Source organism: Oncorhynchus tshawytscha, linkage group LG20, assembly GCF_018296145.1.
Source record: "Oncorhynchus tshawytscha isolate Ot180627B linkage group LG20, Otsh_v2.0, whole genome shotgun sequence".
Classification (NCBI taxonomy): Eukaryota; Metazoa; Chordata; class Actinopteri; order Salmoniformes; family Salmonidae; genus Oncorhynchus; species Oncorhynchus tshawytscha.
Genome location: NC_056448.1, coordinates 28,115,884 through 28,138,675, shown reverse-complemented (window position 1 = coordinate 28,138,675; position 22,792 = coordinate 28,115,884). Strand labels below are relative to the sequence as shown.

At 41.5% G+C, this 22,792-nt stretch overlaps 2 pseudogenes; both read right to left on the bottom strand.

Annotated features, from left to right (window-relative positions):
- Positions 1-740: 740 nt before the first annotated feature.
- LOC112220292 lies at positions 741-6,824 on the bottom strand (annotated as a pseudogene).
- A 2,795-nt stretch (positions 6,825-9,619) lies between these two features.
- On the bottom strand, positions 9,620-20,896 carry LOC112220291 (annotated as a pseudogene).
- Between the last annotated feature and the right edge of the window lie 1,896 nt (positions 20,897-22,792).

Sequence of the window (22,792 nt, the reverse complement as noted above, 5' to 3'; positions counted from 1 at the left end):
GAAGGAAAAGCAGCCAACAAGTGCTCAGCATATGTGGGAACTCCTTCAAGGCGGTTGGAAAAGCATTCCAGGTGAAGATGGTTGAGAGAATGCCAAGAGTGTGCAAAGCTGTCATCAAGGCAGAGGGTGGCTACTAAAATATACTTTTTTGGATACTACATGATTCTATAAGTGTTATTTTCTAGTTTTGATGTCTTTACTATTATTCTACAATGTAGAAAATAGTAAAAAATAAAGATAAACCCTGAATGAGTAGGTGTGTCCAAACCTATTAAGGGGAAGATAGGTGTAAATCACAGCATAGTAATCAGAGGTTGTTCCTGCCTGCCCTCCAGTACACAGAGACCAGTTATCTGTGGGAATCACTGACACCATGGAAACAGAAACACAGCAGTTCAATATTGCTCTAAAACATTTCTCAGCCTAGCCTACCTTAGCTGACTGAAACAGAGAGGGAGAGTCTTCTTAAGAGGTGAGAAACTGAAAAATCAGTCTTCAGATTATCACACTGAAAGGTATTGTGAAATATTACATGAATTCCTTAATCACCATAATCACAGACAATGGCTCTTCATAATCCCGGACAATGACTCTTGTAATATCATCTCCCACCAGGCATGTGAGATGACTCAGTCCATCCATTGCTATGAGCACCAGGGCATTGGAATATTAATAAGGCTTACGCAACAGAAACAAAGTTACACATTAGAGAACAATAACAACTATAGAATCAAACACCATTAGCTTATCATATTGCATACATTTATTTAAGAAACTTAAAACAAAAAACTTTTCATGGCTTCAAAAATTCACATGAGCTTAAAACATAATGACACTATAGTAAAAAAGGAGCCGTGTTAATGTGTACAGCCTACTGCCCTATATAATCTCACACAGGTAATTATATAAAGGCATATACCAGTGAAGATATGTAGACCATAGACTTAAAGCCAGTTTACCCCAACACCGCCCTTCTAAAATATGTCACTCATCATCATTGGGGCGTCAGGTAGCCTAGTGGTTAGAGCGTTCAACTAGTAACCAAAAGGTTGCAAGATCAAATCCCTGAGCTGACAAGGTAAACATCTGTTGTTCTGACCCTGAGCAAGGCAGTTAAATCACTGTTCTTAGGCTATCATTGAAAATAAGAATTTGTTCTTAACTGACTTGCCCAGTTAAATAAAGGTAAGAAAAATGAAATCATGATGCTCAATACTTTCCACCTGAAGGCATGACATTTTAGTTCATTTACACTAGCACTGTAAGGCACAATGTACATCTATATTTTGGGATTTCATAAAACATGTTGACCATGTGCTTGGCAACATCTTGTCCAAAATGCACCTCTTTAAATGTAGAATATCTAACTAGATCTTTACGCATTAGCCCTTTAACAGCCTGTCAAGAACTGTGATGAAAGCAAAATGTATTCATTTCATCCGTGAGAGATATGTCTATGAAAATCACAAAAGAAGTCCAGGATATAGTCCTCCATTTTCACTGGTCTGGAGCTCAACAGTGTCCAGGCCTAACTTAAAACATACTAAAGCTCCCCTTGACACTTTGTTACACAGATGAGAAATATAGTTCCTCTTGTGTGGGTTGTTTAGTGTGATGTGACTACATATTTTCTTCAGAATTCGATATCCTTGTGTCCTGGTGAGAGGTCAGGTTGTGTGTCTCTGTCTCATAGAGGACACAACAGTCACACACAACCGTATTCCATTTCTTGTCATTGCTGTCTATATCCCAACTGTTACAGGACAGATCACTCTAGTATCTTTATTTCATAAGGTACATTCAGTGCATCAGTCCACAAACATACTGAGAAATTGTATTTTCAATGAGCCTCTCCCAGTGTCTTTGCCTAGACGTCCGAATGGCTCCCATGCACTATTAGCAGGTACTGCTCTGTGTATTCTCTGACTCAGACACATAGGCCTTGCTCTTCTTGGAGTACTTCATGGAGCTGAAGGAGACCCTCATCCTCTCCACCGTCCTGCTGCTTCTACACAGCAGTGTGTTCTTCACATGGTCCCTGAAGTCCTCAGACACAAAGTAATAGATGAAGGGATCCAGACATCAGTTGAGGCTGGCCAGACACAGGGTGGTGATGTAGAAGCCATAGCCGTTGTTGATCACCCCGTCCTTGAGGAGGGTCTAGTGGATGACTCGCATGATGTTACTGGGGACAAAACACACCAGGAAGTGACCAGCACCGTCACAATCAGCACCATGGCTTTCTGATGGTTCTTCCCGGGGTGATGTTGAGGTCCTTGAGCTTGGCCGTGTGGTTGTAGAGGTACGAGGGGTGGTGGTGAGCCAGATGAAGGCCCAAATAGAGACGGAGACAGCGATGGCCATTTTGTTGTTCTTCTTTTGGTGGGACAGAGGATGGGCCACCACCCAGTAGCACTGAATACTCAGACAGGAGATGAAGAGGATGGAGCAGTACATGTTCCCATAGAAGAAGCCCACCAGGACTTTACACAGCCTCTCTCCATAGATCCAGTCGTTACCGTTGAAGTGGTAGGCGATCTTCAGAGGTGTCCAGATGACAAAGAGCAGGTCAGACAGAGCCAGGTTGGCCATGTTGATGGTGGCAGGGTGCTTCTTCTTGGTCCTGAACAGGAAGACCCAGATGGCCATGGCGTTGGTGGACAGCCCCACAGCAAACACCACTATCTAGATGATGGGGAGGAACACCGTGGTCAGACTGCTCCGCAGTGTTTCCGCGGTTGCCTTGTCCACCGTAACGTGGTCGGCATCTTGAGGGTCGACCACCCCGATGAACCCACGTCCTATACCTGTGATAAGAAACAGGAGAGAAACATCAGTGATAAAGATCTGTAATATTGGATAGTGTGTTGGTGATACTCAACATACAATAAGCTACTATAAAAAATGGTTGATAACATTCAACATATTCACCTTGAGCAATGTTCTTTTGAGTTTAAACATGTAACACAAATTGCATTGTTAAAAATGACATGAGAAAAATAAATATGATACAAATATAGTTGAGTTATGAGGCTATTAACTTTAATTTCCCTCTTATTCATTGGTCTGATTATCACAAACAGGGTCATGTTCTATCTAGGGTACTCATTCTAAAAACACACAAAATACATATTCCAGTCAGGTGAAAGAACATTGACACCTACAATAAATAGGTGAAAGAACATTGACACCTACAATAAATAGGTGCACAATACTTGTTTTTATGTTAAATAATGAGACAGAGTCATTGATGTGAGTCACCGGTTGGTAAATCGATGTGAATTCAATCACTTTTTGACAGCACCCCAAAATATTTAACAGATAAAGGTGCACAATTACACTTTTTTTTTTGCATAACCATACCCAGCCATACCATGAGACATACAATGTGAAATCACTGGAAAAGATAAAGATAACTTGCTCCCAGCCTATAGACAGAAACTAAAACAGGAAACGCCCGTGCTGAGGTCTGTTCAACGCTGGTCCGACCAATCGTATTCCACGCTTCAAGATTGCTTCGATCACGTGGCCTGGATATGTTCCGTATAGCCTCAGACAATAATATTGATGTATACGCTGATTCGGTGAGAGAGTTTATTAGCAAGTGCATTGGTGATGTTGTACCCACGATGACTATTAAAACCTTCCCCAACCAGAAACCGTGGATTGATGGCAGCATTTGCACAAAACTGAAAGCTTGAACCACTGCTTTTAATCATGGCAAGGCGACCGGAAACATGCCCGAATACAAACAGTGTAGGTTTCCCTCCGCAAGGGAATCAAACAAGCTAAGCGTCAGTATAGAGACAAAGTAGAGTCGCAATTAAATGGCTCATACACGAGATGTATGTGGCAGTGTCTACAGTCAATCACGGATTACAAAAAGCAAACCAGCCCCATCGCGGACACCGACGTCTTGCTCCGAGACAAATTAAACAACTTCTTTGCCCGCTTTGAGGACAATACAGTGCCACTGACACGGCCCACTACCAAAACCTGCGGGCTCTCCTTCACCGTGGTCAACATGAGTAAAACATTTAAACGTGTTAACACTCGCAAGGCTGCCGGACCAGACGGCATCCCTAGCCGAGTCCTCAGAGCATGAGCAGACCAGCTGGCTGGTGTGTTTATGGACATATTCAATCAATCCCTATCCCAGTCTGCTGTTCCCACATGCTTCAAGAGGGCCACCATTGTTCCTGTCCCAAGAAAGCGAAGGTAACTGAGCTAAACGACTATCGCCCTGTAGCACTCACTTCCGTCATCATGAAGTGCTTTGAGAGACTAGTCAAGGATCATATCACCTCCACTCTCCCTGACACCCTAGACCCACTCCAATTTGCTTACTGCTCCAATAGGTCCACAGACAACGCAATTGCAATCATACTACCCTAACCCATCTGGACAAGTGGAATACCTATGTAAGATTGCTGTTCATCGATTACAGCTCAGCATTTAACACCATAGTACCCACCAAACTCGTCATTAAGCTTGAGACCCTGGATTTCGACCCCACCCTGTACAACTAGGTCCTGGACTTTCTGACAAGCCGCCCCCAGGTGGTGAGGGTAGGAAACAACATCTTCACCCCCCTGGTCCTCAGCACTGGGGCCCTATAAGGGTGCGTTCTCAGCTCTCTCCTGTACTCCCTGTACACCCATGACTGCGTGGCCATGCACGCCTCCAACTCAATCATCAAGTTTGCAGACGACACTACTGTACAGTGGTAGGCTTGATTACCAACAACGACAAGACGGCGAGGGCCCTCGGAGTGTGGTGTCAGGAAAATAACCTCACACTCAATGTCAAAACAAAGTAGATGATCGTGGACTTCAGGAAACAGTAGAGGGAACACCCCCCTAGCCACATTGTCGGGACAGTAGCGGAGAAGGTGAAAGTTTTATGTTCCTCGGCGTACACATCACGGACAAACTGAAATGGTCCACCCACACAGACAGCGTGGTGAAGAAGGCGCAACTGTGCCTCTTTAACCTCAGGAGGCTGAAGAAATTTGGCTTGTCACCGAAAACAATCACAAACTTGTACAGGTGCACAATCGAGAGCATCCTGTCGTGCTGTATCACCGCCTGGTATGGCAACTGCTTCACCACCGCAAGGCTCTCCAGAGGGTAGGGAGGTCTGCACAACACATCACCATGGACAAACTACCTGCTCTCCAGGACACCTACACCACCCGATGTCACAGGAAGGCCATAAAGATCATCAAGGACAACAACCACCCGAGCCACTGCCTGTTCACCCCGCTATCATCTAGAAGGCGAGGTCCGTACAGGTGCATCAAAGCTGGGACCGAGAGACTGAAAAACAGCTTCTATCTCAAGCCATCAGACTGTTAAACAGCCATCACTAACATTGAGTGGCTGCTGCCAACATACTGACTCAAATCTCTAGCCACTTTAATAATAAAAAATTGGATGTCATAAATGTATCACTAGTCACTTTAAACAATGCCACTTAATATAATGTTTACATACCCTACATTACTCATCTCATATGTATATACTGTACTCTATACCATCTACTGCATCCTGCCTATGCCGCACGGCCATCGCTCATCCATATATTTATATGTACATATTATTATTCATTCCTTTACACTTGTGTGTATAAGTTGTTGTTGTGAAATTGATAAATTACTTGTTAGATATTACTGCGCTGTCGGAACTAGAAGCACAAGCATTTCGCTGCACTCACATTAACATCTGCTAACCATGTGTATGTGACCAATAAAATTTGATTTGATTTTTAAAAGCTTACAAACAGGGTTGTCAAACCATTTAAACAGTTTTTGGGTTGTGTCCGCCATCGGTTGAAACGCGACATGCTTGAATACAGGGTGGGTGTTATGTTTTGGCTAATAAATGTACTAAAATGGGAATAAAATGTAAGTTTCAAATTTCAAAGATGGTTGGAGGTCCACACATCAGAGAATGTTGAATTGAATGGGAATATCTGTTGTTTTAAATTATACTGACAATCCTCCATAAGAAACCTATTGAAATAATAGAAATATAGATAATAGATTAGACATTACCATTTAAGTTGACATTCGACAGTGTGTGGACCAGCAGCCATCTTTGTCATAGTAATTAGTAATAATCAATTTAAGTTCAATGGCATACCAGCTAAATTGCTGTGGTCTGAAGGTATAGGTTCATTCTATTAATGTTATTTCTATGATTGAAATGACACCCGCCCTGTATTCAAGAGCATGTTGGTCTGAACTGAGTGCCATCACAACACAAAAACCTCTGCTGATGTGAAGTAGGCTTACCTCAGGTCAAAAATCAAAGTCCTGCACGTGCACCACATGTGTACAAAAAAGGAATAACCTTTATTTTGACATGAAGTAAGCAGAGAACAAGTACAACTACAATAGACCCACGTTTGAAAATCTGTTTAATAATACCATCCTTTAGATATTTTATCTCAAATTCCACCCATCATAATGACCAACCTTCCTGCCTACCAGCACAGTAAGTTGAAATGGAATTGTATTGAACTTTTGGCTTCCCAAGGACTGTTTTTGTGTAACCCAATTGAAAGCAATGCTAGTGTATATAAATACTTTATCTCCTGAATGTTTTGGCATTCAGGTCCAAAAAGTCACTTCCTGACCACTTCTTCCATGAGCAAATATATATGGAAAGTCATGTTTAAATCAAAAGGGATGCTGTCAAAAAGTGATTGAATTCAAATGGATTTACCCCAGTACAAGTACGCTAACTCAAGATAATACAATGTCTACAAGTAGGCTACTGACAAAGGCATGAGATCAATTATAAAAGGTCAATCTTACCCATTGTATTGGCTGCACACTCGCAACTGAACAACAAAAAGCAGGAAAGTATTTGAGATGAGGCCATTGTCCTTGAACTTTGTACAGTATAAATGATCTGTGTCTATGAATTGTCTTCTCCTCCCAAGGTCAAGATGGTAGTTAACTTACCCTGATGCCGATGCCTTCTTTCTCTTTAACATAAACAGAAGAACGCACCCGAAAAACAAGAAATTGATGGAATCAGGTTACCAGTGTAACCTCACTCTCTCTCTCTGTCACGACATGGTTTTGAGTGTCTGTGAATTTACAAGGCTCTAACCTGTTTGGTCTTATCCAAAGATAACTGCGATTTGTCTGGGTTATTTCAATGTGGATCTTATAGGGGGATATAGATGATTCAACATTTCATGTATGCCTGCACTTCATGTATTCTGAAGTAATGTCAACATCATGTCATGAGTATGTTTGTCAATGGCAGAGAATGGGGAGTTTGTCGGGATCGAAATAAATATGAAAGGAGCAAAGCCCAGGTAAAAAGTTGAAAAAATCCGGTTTACATATTGCTGTCCATCAATGAATCCCAACCAAATGTACAGTGGGGCAAAAAAGTATTTAGTCAGCCACCAATTGTGCAAGTTCTCCCACTTAAAAAGATGAGAGAGGCCTGTAATTTTCATCATAGGTACACTTCAACTATGACAGACAAAATTAGGAAAAAAAATCCAGAAAATCACATTGTAGGATTTTTAATGAATGTATTTGCAAATTATGGTGGAAAATAAGTATTTGGTCAATAACAAAAGTGTATCTCAATACTTTGTTATATACCCTTTGTTGGCAATGACAGAGGTCAAACGTTTTCTGTAAGTCTTCAGAAGTTTTTCACACACTGTTGCTGGTATTTTGGCGCATTCCTCCATGCACATCTCCTCTAGAGCAGTGATGTTTTGGGGCTGTTGCTGGGCAACACGGACTTTCAACTCCCTCCAAAGATGTTCTATGGGGTTGAGATCTGGAGACTGGCTAGGCCACTCCAGGACCTTGAAATGCTTCTTACGAAGCCACTCCTTCGTTGCACGGGCGGTGTGTTTGGGATCATTGTCATGCTGAAAGACCCAGCAACATTTCATCTTCAATGCCCTTGCTGATAGAAGGAGGTTTTCACTCAAAATCTCACGATACATGGCCCCATTCATTCTTTCCTTTACACGGATCAGTCGTCCTGGTCAATTTGCAGAAAAACAGCCCCAAAGCATGATGTTTCCACCTCCATGCTTCACAGTAGGTATGGTGTTCTTTGGATGCAACTCAGCATTCTTTGTCCTCCAAACACAACGAGTTGAGTTATGACATTCTCCCAATCTTCTTCTGGATCATCCAAATGCTCTCTAGCAAACTTCAGACGAGCCTGGACATGTACTGGCTTAAGCAGGGGGACACGTCTGACACTGCAGGATTTGAGTCCCTGGCGGCGCAGTGTGTTACTGATGGTAGGCTTTGTTACTCGTGGTCCCAGCTCTCTGCAGGTCATTCACTAGGTCCCCCCATGTGGTTCTGGGATTTTTGCTCACCGTTCTTGTGATCATTTTGACTCCACGGGGTGAGATCTTGCATGGAGCCCCAGATCGAGGGAGATTATCAGTGGTCTTGTATGTCTTCCATTTCCTAATAATTGCTCCCACAGTTGATTTATTCAAACCAAGCTGCTTACCTATTGCAGATTCAGTCTTCCCAGCCTGGTGCAGGTCTACAATTTTGTTTCTGGTGTCCTTTCACAGCTCTTTGGTCTTGGCCATAGTGGAGTTTGGAGTGTGACTGTTTCAGGTTGTGGACAGGTGTCTTTTATACTGATAACAAGTTCAAACAGGTGCCATTAATACAGGTAACGAGTGGAGGACAGAGGAGCCTCTTAAAGAAGTTACAGGTCTTTGAGAGCCAGAAATCTTGCTTGTTTGTAGATGACCAAATACTTATTTTCCACCATAATTTGAAAATAAATTCATTAACAATCATACAATGTGATTTCCTGGATTTTTTTTCTCATTTTGTCTGTCATAGTTGAAGTGTACCTATGATGAAAATTACAGGCCTCTCATCTTTTTAAGTGGGAGAACTTGCACAATTGGTGGCTGACTAAATACTTTTTTTGCCCCACTGTATAGAGGTAGAGCAATTTTGACAAAAACAAACAGATATCATGTTGCCCTAAGAGTTGTGCAGAGTCGGTAGAATCTTACTCCAAATTATTTAAAGATGTAATTGCTGCCAAAGATGCTTCCACCAAGTATTAACTCAGGGCTATCAAGACATATACAATCAATACATCATTTTTATTAACTTAAAAATAATTCTATACTTTTTATTTCACTTTGAAAATGTGGAGCAGGTTGTGTAGATCTGTACGAAATAATATAAATTGTCTTTTTTGATTTACTTTAATTTCAGAAAAATGTCATAACTGTTGTGTCTTTGGCATCATTAAAAGTGAAGACTTATTCTATCAAATACATTTTCTGTAATTATTACATGATTAAACTAATCATGTAAATGTAAATAACTAGGAAGTCAGGGCACCAAGGAAAATATTCAGATTACAAAGTTAGAATTGTTCTAATATAACTTCAGATATTTTAATATCTGATCAGTTAGTCTTCTAATTAATTAATTATTATTTACCTCCCGTTAATCTCATTCCAAACGTCGTAAATTGTTGGTTACCTGCACAAACCCAACCTTTACTATGAATCATCCATACACCAATTGGCTTAATCATTTATTTATTAACAAACTAACTAACTAATCACATAAATGCATAAACAAACAAACAGTAGATATGGTTACAAGGAAATGATAGGGAAGATTCCCTAGTGGGCTAAGCCGATATGACAGCTTGGTGGACAAAGGGAAGTGGGTGTGGACTGAGAAAGATGTGGAAAAGACAAAAGGAATCACTACACAGTTGATAATTATATGAATTGAAAATCCTTTGCACATCAATGCTCACTCATTCGTGAATAATCGCAATCAATATACATTTACTCTCAGTGTCGTGATTTCTGTTGGAATCCAGTCCATCTGCGGAGTCAGTTCATCCGAGTCTTCCTCTCTCTGCTTCCCTGAAGATCAAAGTCTTTTGTGGTTATAATGGATATTTCAGAGTACCATTCCGAAATGTTCTCATAGATAGATGTTTCGGCAGGTATCGGTATTCACAATCCCAGGTTTACATAATTTCTGTCTGCAGACTAGTAATTAGTATCTAAGATTTGCTCTTATTCTGTCGGGATCGATAGTCTCAGAGTTGAACCATTTCCACCCGTGTGGCCAATGCTCCACCGGGTATGGTTAGGAATTCAACATCCATTGCAACGTGAACTGACACTGATGTTTTTGTGGCATGAAGAGGATTTCGTCAGGAGGGGGGTTTATTCGTAACAATAGAAAAGGTGGTTCTATGATGCCAGATCATGTCTGTGCTCACGGGGGCAGGCCAATGACTTAATTCAACTTTAAAGGGAATTCAATTCTCTCACATTAAAAGGTTTAACATCACATTACATCATTTCACAAATAGTTTCTGCTTTACTCATTCATACACATTCAGAGATATAGTTGTGTGTGTTTCCTGTCCTCTCAGAGGTCACCAAAGAAAACGCTCTTGTCATACCCGTCACTTAAGTGTCCACAGACCATTCCCACGAGTGGACATTTTGTTTCAAAATCCCATTTTGTGGATTTAGGAGTTCGCCATGTAAAATCCTTTGTTCTCTCTGCGTCTCTCTTTCTGCATGGCCAGGGGGAGGGAAACTCCTCCATGAATTTATGGCCTGCGATAACAGAAGCTGGGTGTAGGAGAGTGTGAAAGAGAGAGGGGGATGCCACAACCTATACCCAGAAAGGGCCACATCATGACACTATGCAAGTGGTGTATAGACTTTCACTAGGCATTGTACAGTAGGTCATGTATGGCTCACTTGATAAACAACAATACCTGTTGCCAGAAGTGAAGGGTCAGTGCTGGGCACTAAGAACTAAGTTAACAGTTTCAGAGAGCTCAGTGCTGGAACAAACATAATGGACATCTTTGACTGTCTAAATGTGGAGGATGGATCAGTAACACACTCTTTCTGATTTTGTTTTCTAGATAAAACCAACTAAATCTGCACTAAAATTGTATGAGGGGAGAGGCAATATAACAAGCACATAATATGAAGTTGTCTGGGGTTGCATCTCATCTCACTCTCCATTGATGATGATGAAAACAAAATGTTAGGTGAAAGACACCTAGTATTTGAGACCAACCCAGTATTCCCTTTAACCTGTCCAGTTCATTAAAACATCAGTACAGCCAACTTTGATCTCCACATGAGAACCCCCCTAAATATAGCTGCTCTGTGTGTTCCCTGAGTCTGAGGTGCAGGTACCAATTGGGGTCAATTCCATTCTAATGCCAGACAATTCAGAAAGTAAACCAAATCAACCAATCCAATTCCACATTTTCCTAATCAGTACTTACTGAATTGACCCCAAACCTGGATGGTGTTACTCATCTTGAAGTACTTCAGAGCAGTGAACGAGATCCTCATCATGCCCTCTGGCTCCGGCACCTCAGCGTGTTCTTTACTTGCTCCCTGAACTCCTCTGAGATGAAGTAGTAGATGAATGGATCCACACAGCTGTTGAGGCTGGCCAGACACAGGGTGGTGATGTAGAAGCCGTAGTCATTGTGTACTACTTGAGCCAGCAGGAGAGAGTAGGTCACCAGCATCATGATGTTACTGGGGGTGAAACAGACCAGGAAAATGATCAGCACAGTAATGATGAGCACCACAGCCTTGCGCCGATTCTTGGTGATGCTGGCGTCCGTCATTGAGTTCCTCAGGGACTTGAGCATCAGAACGTTAACCACCACGCACAACACGGTGGGAACTACAAATCCCAGGGTTCCCATGGTCAGGAAGAAGCCAGCAGCCATGCTATTCTGGCTTGGCCGGGTGACGTCGTGGCAGGTGATGATGTTGAGGTTGGTCACCTTGACTGTCTGGTCGTAGAGGTAGAGAGGGGTGGTCAGCAGCCAGACCCCCACCCAGATTGCGACCGAGACACCGATGGCTACATGGTTGTTCCTACAATCCTGGGAGAGGGGGTAAACAATGGCCCAGTAGCGCTGGACACTGATACAGGTGATGAAGAGGATGGAGCAGTACATGTTCCCATAGAAGAAGCCCACCAGGACTTTACACAGCCTCTCTCCATAGATCCAGTCGTTACCATTGATGTGGTAGGCGATCTTCAGAGGTGTCCAGATGACAAAGAGCAGGTCAGACAGAGCCAGGTTGGCCATGTAGATGGCGGCAGGGTGCTTCTTCTTGGTCCTGAACAGGAAGACCCAGATGGCCATGGCGTTGGTGGGCAGCCCCACAGCAAACACCACTATGTAGACAATGGGGAAGAACACAGTGGTCAGATGACTGTCCAGAACCATGCAGGCCTCCAGGGAGACCTGCACCCCCGCCGCTGTCTCATCCCCCGTGAAGCCTCGGTCTTCAACGCCAGCATTAAACCGCTCTGAGAAAAGAGAGAAACAAGATTAAAATAAATAGGGGTGTTTAAGGAATTCCAAAAATTAGGTTACAATGTATGCCATTTGAATACAATAGCCATTTGAGATTTATTGCATACTTAAATTATTACTTTTCTAATTGTTCTTATGCAGTGTTGTAAAGTACCTTTTTTGGGGGGGGGGGTATCTGTACTTAACTACTTATATTTGACAACTTTTACTTCACTACGTTCCTAAAGACAATATGTACTTTATTACTCCCATGAATTTCCCCTGACACCAAAAAGTAGTCGTTACATTATTCTTGCTGAGGCAGGAAAATCTAACCTATCAAATCTAATACTTTATTAAGGTTGCAAAGGGTCGGAAACTTTTCGAAAACTTTCCGGAATATTTCCCAGAAATGTTCCATTGTAAGTTAAGCCCTGGAATTTGGGAAATTCTGCTTAAAGTTCATGACAAAAGTTATAAGCTAACAGTGAACCTTTTTTTGTGGGGTACACATAAGGCAATTCTAGGTCTTGTGGCATATTTTGGTTAAACTATCCCCAATTCAATGGAATTGCAACCCTTTGCACACACAGTGCATTCTTCCATCACATGTACAGCTGATTCTCAAGATCTTTCACACTTATGAGATGCTATTGAGCCCACACTACTACACTGTCTGAGCCAAGGACTACATGCTTTCTGGTAAGTTTTGATTACAATACTGGGTGGGGTGAATATATTTTATATGACATAGATGATTTTCTGTTAACTAGTAAATAGTAGCCTACAGCAAAGTGTGTTTAAATCATTTTTAACTTCTTAACAACTTCTGCTAGTTAGTATTTGCTACCATGTGGGTTTTAGCTTGCTTGAGCCTGCTAACTGAGAAGGGATAATTCACCTGTTTCCATATATGTTTCATTTTTTTTTTAAAAGTCTTACAAATGAGTTGTTTAATCTAACTGCTTAACTATTTATCTGTACATGTTTTTTTAACCTAATCTGTACAGGAAAATGCCATGGGCACTATCTGATGTGTGAAGACCGTTCACTGCAGCTAATGTAGAAGGAAAAGCTGCGTACATTTGCCAACACTGTTCCAAATCATATGTGAAGAACGTAACAAAGATGAAGAATCATCTGGACAAGTGCATAAAGTTCCCTTAGCGCTCACAACAAGCAACCTCTGACAAAAGTCCCTCTACTTCTATTTGAGGTGAAAATGATGAATCAAACACCTTAACGATAGCAACAGCTCATGGTCCTCCTGGAATTAGAAGGTTTTTTTGACTCAATGGAGGAATGTGGTCAGAGAAATGCTGATGAATGTCTTGCTCGAGCTGTGTATGCAACTGGTTCACCTCTGATGCTCACAGGCAATGTGTATTGGAAGAGAATTCTGAATGTTCTTCGCCCAGCATACACCCCTCCAACCAGACATGCTTTATCTACTCATTTGCTGGATGCAGAGTTCAACAGATTTCAAGTGAAGGTCAAGCAAATCATAGAGAAAGCAGACTGTATTACAATCATCTCTGGTGGGTGGTCGAATGTTTGTGGGCAAGGGATAATTAACTACATCATCTCAACCCGTATTCAAGAGCACAGACAAGGGACAACAGACACACTGGTCTCTACATTGCAGATGAGCTGATGCCGTCATCAATGACCTTGGACCACAGAAGGTATTTGCACTGGTGACAGACAATGCTGCGAACATGAAGGCTGCTTGGTCTAAAGTGGAGGAGTCCTACCCTCACATCACACCCATTGGCTGTGCTGCTCATGCATTGAATCTGCTCCTCAAGGACATCATGGCACTGAAAACAATGGATACAATCTACAAGAGAGCCAAAGAAATGGCTAGGTATGTGAAAGGTCATCAAGTTATAGCAGCAATCTCACCAAGCAAAGTGAAAAGAATAAGAGCACCGCATTGAAATTGTCCAGCAACACCCATTGGGGTGGTGTTGTCATCATGTTTGACAGTCTACTGGAGGGGAAGGTGTCCATCCCAAAAATAGCCATACCACAGTCTGCCAATATGGACAGCCCCATCAAGAGGATCCTACTGGATGATGTATTTTGGGAAGCAAGCCTGAAGCTCCTGAAACCTATAGCAGTCGCCTTTGCACGGTTTGAGGGAGACAATGCGGAAGGTAGCCTAGTGGTTAGGGCGTTGGACTAGTAACCGGAAGGTTGCTAGATCGAATCCCCGAGCCGACAAGGTAAAAATCTGTTGTTCTGCCCCTGAACAAGGCAATAAACCCACTGTTCCTAGGCCGTCATTGTAAATAAGAACGTTCTTAACTGACTTGACTAGTTAAATAAAGATAAAATAAAAATGCCATCCTGTCTGATGTTCAGACTGCTTGCAGATGTAAGAGAAGAAATCCGTACTGCCCTGCCCACTTCACTGTTGCTCCAAGCAGAGGAAACCACAGTTCTGAAATACATCAAATAGCGTGAAGACATCTGCCTGAAGCCCATACACGCCGCAGCGTACATGTTGGACCCCAAGTATGCTGGCAAGAGCATGAGATCTCTGGTGCAGAGATCAACAAGGCCTACGGTGTCATCACTACCGTGTCTCATCACCTTGGCCTCGATAAGGGCAAAGTTCTTGGCAGTCTGGCGTAGTACACTTCCAAGCAAGGGCTTTGGGATGGAGATGCAATATAGCAGTCATGCCAACATATCTCATCAGCCACCTGGTGAAAGGGACTTTATTGATCTGAGGCTCTTTCCCCTGTTGCTTCCATCATCCTCCAAATCCAACCAACATCAGCCGCCTCAGAGCGCAACTGGTCCCTGTTTGGGAAGACACATATCAAAGCACGCAACAGGCTGACCAATCCAAGGGTTGAAAAATTGGTGGCCAACCAGGCAAATTTTTGGCTTTTTGAGCCTGACAATGAGCCACCCTCAACAAGGTTGGAAAGTGACAGTGAAGATGAGGCCTCAGAGTCTGATGTTCAAGAGGTGAACATTGAGGAGGACCAGGGAGAAGACATGGAAGCCTGAGAGGAAGACAACCAAAGCTTTCATTTCTAGACTATCATTTTACAGATGTATGTTGAAAACATTTTTGGGAGATGTGATGGATCATTGTTAATCATTCAATATTCCCTTTCTTTTGTTGTTCAGTGAAATCATCCCATGTGAAGATTCAACTAATTTAATTAAAAGTTCAATTCGTAAATATTTTTTAAATAAAAAATAAAAAAAATCTATTGGAAGGATTTAACCATTTGCAATTTATGTCTACTTACGATAAGGTAAAAGGTTTCTGTTTCTGTCTCCAGATGATATGGTAAATATATCCAATGCAAAAAACATCTACATTTATATAGTATTAATTTGCATATATTTCCATCAATTCCCATCAATTTCCACTTAAAAAGTTTCCACCTCTGAATATTCCACAAAATGTGCAACCCTAGTTGTCATCCCTACACTCTTTGATCTGGCAGACTCACTTAACTTAAATACTGTGTTTGTAAATTATTTGTGAGTTCCAGTTGTGTTTTTATTGTGCAGTCTGGTTTGCTTAGTATAAGCAATTATCAATTATGAACATTTTGTAGGTTTTCCATGACTGTACTTAAGTATATTTAGAACCATGTACTTTTATACTTTTACTCTAGTAGCGTTTTACTTTGTGAATATTGGTATTTTTTAAGGTATCCTACCTTTTACTCAAGTATGACAATTGAGAACTTTTATCACCACTGTTCTTATGCAAACTACAGTTGAAGTCGGAAGTTTACATACACCTTAGCCAAATACATTTGAACTCAGTTTCACAATTCCTGACATTTAATTCTAGTAAAAAGTCCTTGTCTTAGGTCAGTTACGATCATCACTTTATTTTAAGAATGTGAAATGGCAGAATAATAGTAGAGAATGATTTATTTCATTCACCACATTCCCAGTGGATCAGAAGTTTACATACACTCAATTAGTATTTGGTAGCATTGCCTTTAAATTGTTTAACTTGGGTCAAACGTTTTGGGTAGCCTTTCACAAGCTTCCCACAATAAGTTGGTTGAATTTTGGCCTATTCCTTTTGACAGAGCTGGTGTAACTGAGTCAGGTTTGTAGGCCTCCTTGTTCGCACACGCTTTTTAAGTTTTGCCCACAAATGTTCTATAGGATTGAGGTCATGGGCTTTCTGATGGCCACTCCAATACCTTGACTTTGTTGTCCTTAAGCCATGTTGCTACAACTTTGGAAGTATGCTTGGGGTCATTGTCCATTTGGAAGACCCATTTGCAACCAAGCTTTAACTTCCTGACTGATGTCTTGAGATGTTGCTTCAATATATCCACATAATTTTCCTTCCTCATGCCTCATGATGCCATCTATTTTGTGAAGTGCACCAGTCCCTCCTGCAACAAAGCACTCCACAACATGATGCTGCCTCCCCCATGCTTCACGGTTGGGATGGTGTTCTTCGGCTTGCAAGCCTCCCCCTTTTCCCTCCAAACATAGCGATGGTCATTATGGCCAAACAGAACTATTTTTGTTTCATCAGACCAGATGACATTTCTCCAAAAAGTACGATCTTTGTCCCCAAACTGTAGTCTGGCTTTTTTATGGCGGTTTTGGACCAGTGGCTTCTTCCTTGCTGAGCGGCCTTTCAGGTTATGTCAATATAGGAATCGTTTTACTGTGGATATAGATACTTTTGTACCTGTTTCCTCCAGCATCTTCACAAGGTCCTTTGCTGTTGTTCTGGGATTGATTTGCACTCTTCGCACCAAAGTACGTTCATCTCTAGGAGACAGAACACGTCTCCTTCCTGAGCGGTATGACAGCTGTGTGATCCCATGGTGTTTATACTTGCGTACTATTGTTTGTACAGATGAACGTGGTACCTTCAGGCGTTTGGAAATTGCGCCCAAGTATGAACCAGACTTGTGGAGGTCTACAATTTTCTTCCTGAGGTCTTGGCTGATTTCTTTTGATTGTCCCATGATGTCAAGCAAAGAGGCACTGCGTTTGAAGGTAGGCCTTGAAATACATCCACAGGTACAGCTCCAATTGACTCAAAGTATGTCAATTAGCCTATCAGAAGCTTCTAAAGCCATGACATCATGTTTAGGAATTTTCAAAGCGGTTGAAAGGCACAGTCAACTTGGTGTATGTAAACTTCTGACCCACTGGAATTGCGATACAGTGAATTATAAGTGAAATAATCTGTCTGTAAACAACTGTTGGAAAAATGACTTGTGTCATGCACAAAGTAGATGTCCTAACCGACTTTCCAAAACTATAGTTTGTTAACAAGAAATTTGTGGAGTGGTTGAAAAACTAGTTTTAATGACTCCAACCTAAGTTTATGTAAACTTCCGACTTCAGCTGTATATCAAAAGTAAACACTTTTAAAAATCAACTAATAAGATTCCAGAGGGGTATACTACAAAACAGGTTCAAGGTGTTACACGGAACCCAAACCGGCTGCGCGCGTGCACCATCATGCGCCATTGTCAATAAATGTATTTTGTCCCCCCACACCCAACGAGATCACGACACGCAGGTTAAAATATCAAAACAAACTCTGAACCAATTATATTCATTTGGGGACAGATCAAAAAGCATTAAACATTTATGGCAATTTTGCTAGTTAGCTTGCACTTGCTAGCTAATTTGTCCTATTTAGCTACCTTTCTGTTGCTAGCTAATTTGTACTGGGATATAAACATTGAGTTGTTATTTTACCTGAAATGCACAAGGTCCTCTACCCTCTACTCATAGGACTGATTTCTATTTTAGCCCTTGGCACCGCAGACGCTCATTGGTGCGCGCGAGCAGTGTGGGAGCAATAATTGAATAACAGATTTCTAAATGTATTTTGTGACGCGAGCGGTGTAGTCAGCCTAAACTTTACATTTCTTGGAAGGATAAGCTTAAAATGGGCATGGTCTATTTAAGGCCATTTATTTTATTTCCCCCCCCCCCCTTTATTTAACCAGGTAGGCTAGTTGAGAACAAGTTCTCATTTGCAACTGCAACCTGGTCAAGATAAAGCATAGCAGTATGGACAGACAACACAGAGTTACACATGGAGTAAACAATAAACAAGTCAATAACATAGTAGAAAAAAAATAATATATATACACATTGTGTGCAAAAGGCATGAGGAGGTAGGCAATAAATAGGCCATAGGACTGAATAATTACAATTTAGCAGATTAACACTGGAGTGATAAATGATCAGATGAACAAGTGCAGGTAGAGATACTGGTGTGCAAAATAGCAGAAAAGTAAATAAAATAAAAACTGTATGGGGATGAGGTAGGTAAATTGGGTGGGCTATATACCGATGGACTATGTACAGCTGCAGCGATCGGTTAGCTGCTCAGATAGCAGATGTTTAAAGTTGGTGAGGGAGATAAAAGTCTCCAACTTCAGAGATTTTTGCAATTCGTTCCAGTCGCAGGCAGCAGAGAACTGGATGGAAAGGCGGCCAAATTAGGTTTTGGCTTTAGGGATGATCAGTGAGATACACCTGCTGGAGTACGTGCTACGGGTGGGTATTGCCATCGCCATGCACCACAGACTAAAATAAAATGTTTGCATCTACCGGTTGTTAGTATTTTTGTCCATTAATGTTAGTATTTTCAAATGTAAACATAAATATTTCAAAAACATCTAAAATGTATATTTATATTACTATCATCAACATTTTAATGAAGTTGAACCACTATAAAAATGGACCTACATCAATAATTTCAAAACTCACTACATTAAATTACACGCAATTTAAATGTCCATTTCATAGTGCTACAAATACGACCATATTTAATAACTTATTTTGAAGAGATGGTGATTGGGTCTAAATAGGTATTTCTTGTTTGGTAATCTAATCTACCTGGCATGATGACTCCAGTTTCAACTGTTCTGCCTGCGGCTATGGAATCCTGACCTGTTCACCGGACGTGCTACCTGTCCCAGACCTATTATTTGACCATGCTGGTCATTTATGAACATTTGAACATCTTGGCCATGTTCTGTTATAATCTCCACCCGGCACAGCCAGAAGAGGACTGGCCACCACTCATAGCCTGGTTCCTCTCTAGGTTTTGGCCTTTCTAGGGAGTTTTTCCTAGCCAACATGCTTCAACACCTGCATTGCTTGCTGTTTGAGGTTTTAGGCTGGGTTTCTGTACAGCACTTTGAGATATCAGCTGATGTACGAAGGGCTATATAAATACATTTGATTTGATTTAAATTCAGTGTACTTGTCTGTAGCTTCCATTTCCTGAAAGTCAGACTCTTTCCACACCCAAACTAATTTTTCTCTGCTTCAGAAGCATTTGCTTTGACCACATTTTGTGTGCTTAAACTTCGATATATTCTCCAGGCTTGCCCAGAGAAAAATGTTGATATGTTGTCCATTTTCTATTCTAGATAACATTTTCTTATAAAAAAAATGCTGCAAAAATGCATTTTATGTACGTCTTTATTAATATTTCTGTCGGTAAAATACTAAAGTATTCATCCACAATCTGCACTGCACAAGTCCTGGAGTGTCTTTACAAAATGAAACCAAACTATTTAGGCTGTCTTCATCCAACTGATAAACGCTGATTGTTTTATGATTAAGGGGAAAGAATTACCTTTTGATGGTGTGGTCCCTGGCCTTAACTCAGCAACCAAAAACGCATATTTAATTTGAGCTTTCTTTATGAATCAGACAAATAGTTATTTCTGGTTGTTTACCAAATTTAGCTGGCTAACTCATTGCTCCTGCTTTTCAATATACCCTTCGGGCGGTCATGTCGATTTTGCGAGGTACAGCGTGTCATTGACATGTGGGATGATGACATCATCACTCATTGTAGTCTTGAGGTCTGTAACCACACCGACATTGCAAATACCATCACAACATAACAAGCAAGTGTATTTTACAATATATGTATTAATTCAGGAATCAGATAGAGGGGATCCGACTCAACAAATTGTCCATCAAGGCATTAAAGAATATCACAATGTCGTTTATCTGATCGAAGAAAAAAAACAAATAATGAGAGAAATAGAGGGAAAAGGCCTTCTCTTACCCTTTTTCTGAGACAGACATAGTTCGGCGCAGGCCAATAAAAACATAAGATTCAACCAATGCCGCTTGAAACTCATGTTCCACAACTTCCACAAAACTTTCCAGCAATAATCTGCATGCGATGTACGAAGAGTGTTGAATGCTGATTCAAGCGTTTGTGTATTCCTTTTGTCTGTGTAACTTTGAAGTCAACTGTAGCCAGCAGATCCGACGCGCTTGCTTATAGCTGCACTCGGGTCAGACAGGCATCCTATATAGATTAAGACCCAGCAGTGCCAGCGTGAGATATGTCTCAGAAAATGTACCTCAATCCAGGGATGACAAATGCGCTGCTGCGCTGCACTCTGAATTGTCCCTTTATCCCAGTTTTTCTGTATCTTAATCTACACAGTAAACCTGTCTGACCCTAGTGCAATTGTAAGTAAATTGGTCAATCTGCTGGCTACAGTCAACTGAAGAGGTAGGGTACCACACCCCTCCCTCACACAACAGGTGGGAAGAAAAAACCTGTGTGATGTCATAAATCACGTGACCATACATGCCTGTGTTGTTCGGGCTGACTGGCTTAGTGGATAGGCAGTAGGCAGTGGCGCCGCCAACGGGTGGACATGGGGGGCCACGGCCACCCTGATACAATTGCTGGCCCCCCCTCGCTAGTCGCAAATGCATAAATGCTTCTGAGCATGCATAATATGCTTCTATCTGATATGTTACATTAGTACTATTCATTTAAATCAATAATGTATATTTTTCATAATAGTTCATGTGAAAGAAAATAAATGTTTAGCCAGCCGTCCGTCACTGCGTCACCCCTCCCCTGGCCTGCTGCTGCACAGTGCACTGCCAGATGACAGTCTGCCTCATGGACAGCAGCAGCTGAGCTCTGCCTCGTGTCTCTGGTGGCATCATCGGAAGCTAGCCTAGCTGGCAGCTGCCTGCAGAGTTGAGACCACCAGACTGCTAACGGGTGAGTAAGTCATACAATACTACTTATAGTAAAAATATATATATATATGTAGTAAACTGTTCGCTTTTTGACGGTGTCGAATTACCTAGCTAGCTAGCTTACGTTAGTTAGCTGTCTAGCTAAGTTAGCTAGTTACATTTGTTATTGGGGGGGCTTAGCTAGCTAGCTTATGCCTTAAGGTTACTCTACAGCAGAGAGCGCTAGCTAACTATAGTTAGAGTTATCGTAGCTTTCTAGAAAGATTTTCAAACCACCATTTTCAAACCACTTGATTAGCATCTAGCTAGCTGACGTTATGGGCTGGTATAGCGTTAGCTTACTAGCTACGATTAGTCGCTGTAGCTATGTCAATTTGCAGACAATGAAGAGAAAGTCCACGGATATCTCTTCTTTCTTTAAGAAGAACGGTAGTACAGGGGAGACGCAGCTGACAGGGGAGCAGCAGTAGAGGGTTAACGTTAGTGAGGATGCAGTCAAAGGTCATTGAGCAAGCCAATGAACAGGCAGAGGCAGCGAGAGAGCATGACAGAACAGAGGCAGAAAATAAGAGCGACGAACAACCACAGGCAGCATCAGTGACAGAGCACAGTGAAGAACAACATACAGCAGCATGGCACGAACGTGCGGAACGGGCAGCAACAACAGTCACAGAGGTTGACAACCAAGCGAGGCAGGACTCAGCTAGAGCTATTCAACCCATTCCTGGACCAACAGGTGAAGTTGATGGTGTGACAGTGCCCCTGATAATGAAATCGATGGCTAGAGAGTAACGTTATCTGAATAAATGTATGGTTATAGTGTGTCTACATTGAGTTGAGTCATGACATAATCACATACAGCCTTCTGATTCATGTTTATTGGTAGTTGAGTTTGAATAGTGAATAGAATTGTATATAGGCCGATATTACAAATGTAATCGGTAATTGCTATGGAGAGTTGCTAGCTACTCTTATTATTATTTTAAAATCTGAATAACTGATCTTGCCTTTAAAATCTGAATAACTGATTTTGCCTTGTTTCATGCTAGATATACAGTGGGGCAAAAAAGTATTTAGTCAGCCACCAATTGTGCAAGTTCTCACACTTAAAAAGATGAGAGGCCTGTAATTTTCATCATAGGTACACTTCAACTATGACAGACGAAATGAAAAAAAAAAATCCAGAAAATCACATTGTAGGATTTTTTATGAATTTATTTGCAAATTATGGTGGAAAATAAGTATTTAGTCACCTACAAACAAGCAAGATTTCTGGCTCTCACAGACCTGTAACTTCTTCTTTAAGAGGCTCCTCTGTCCTCCACTCGTTACCTGTATTAATGGCACCTGTTTGAACTTGTTATCAGTATAAAAGACACCTGTCCACAACCTCAAACAGTCACACTCCAAACTCCACCATGGCCAAG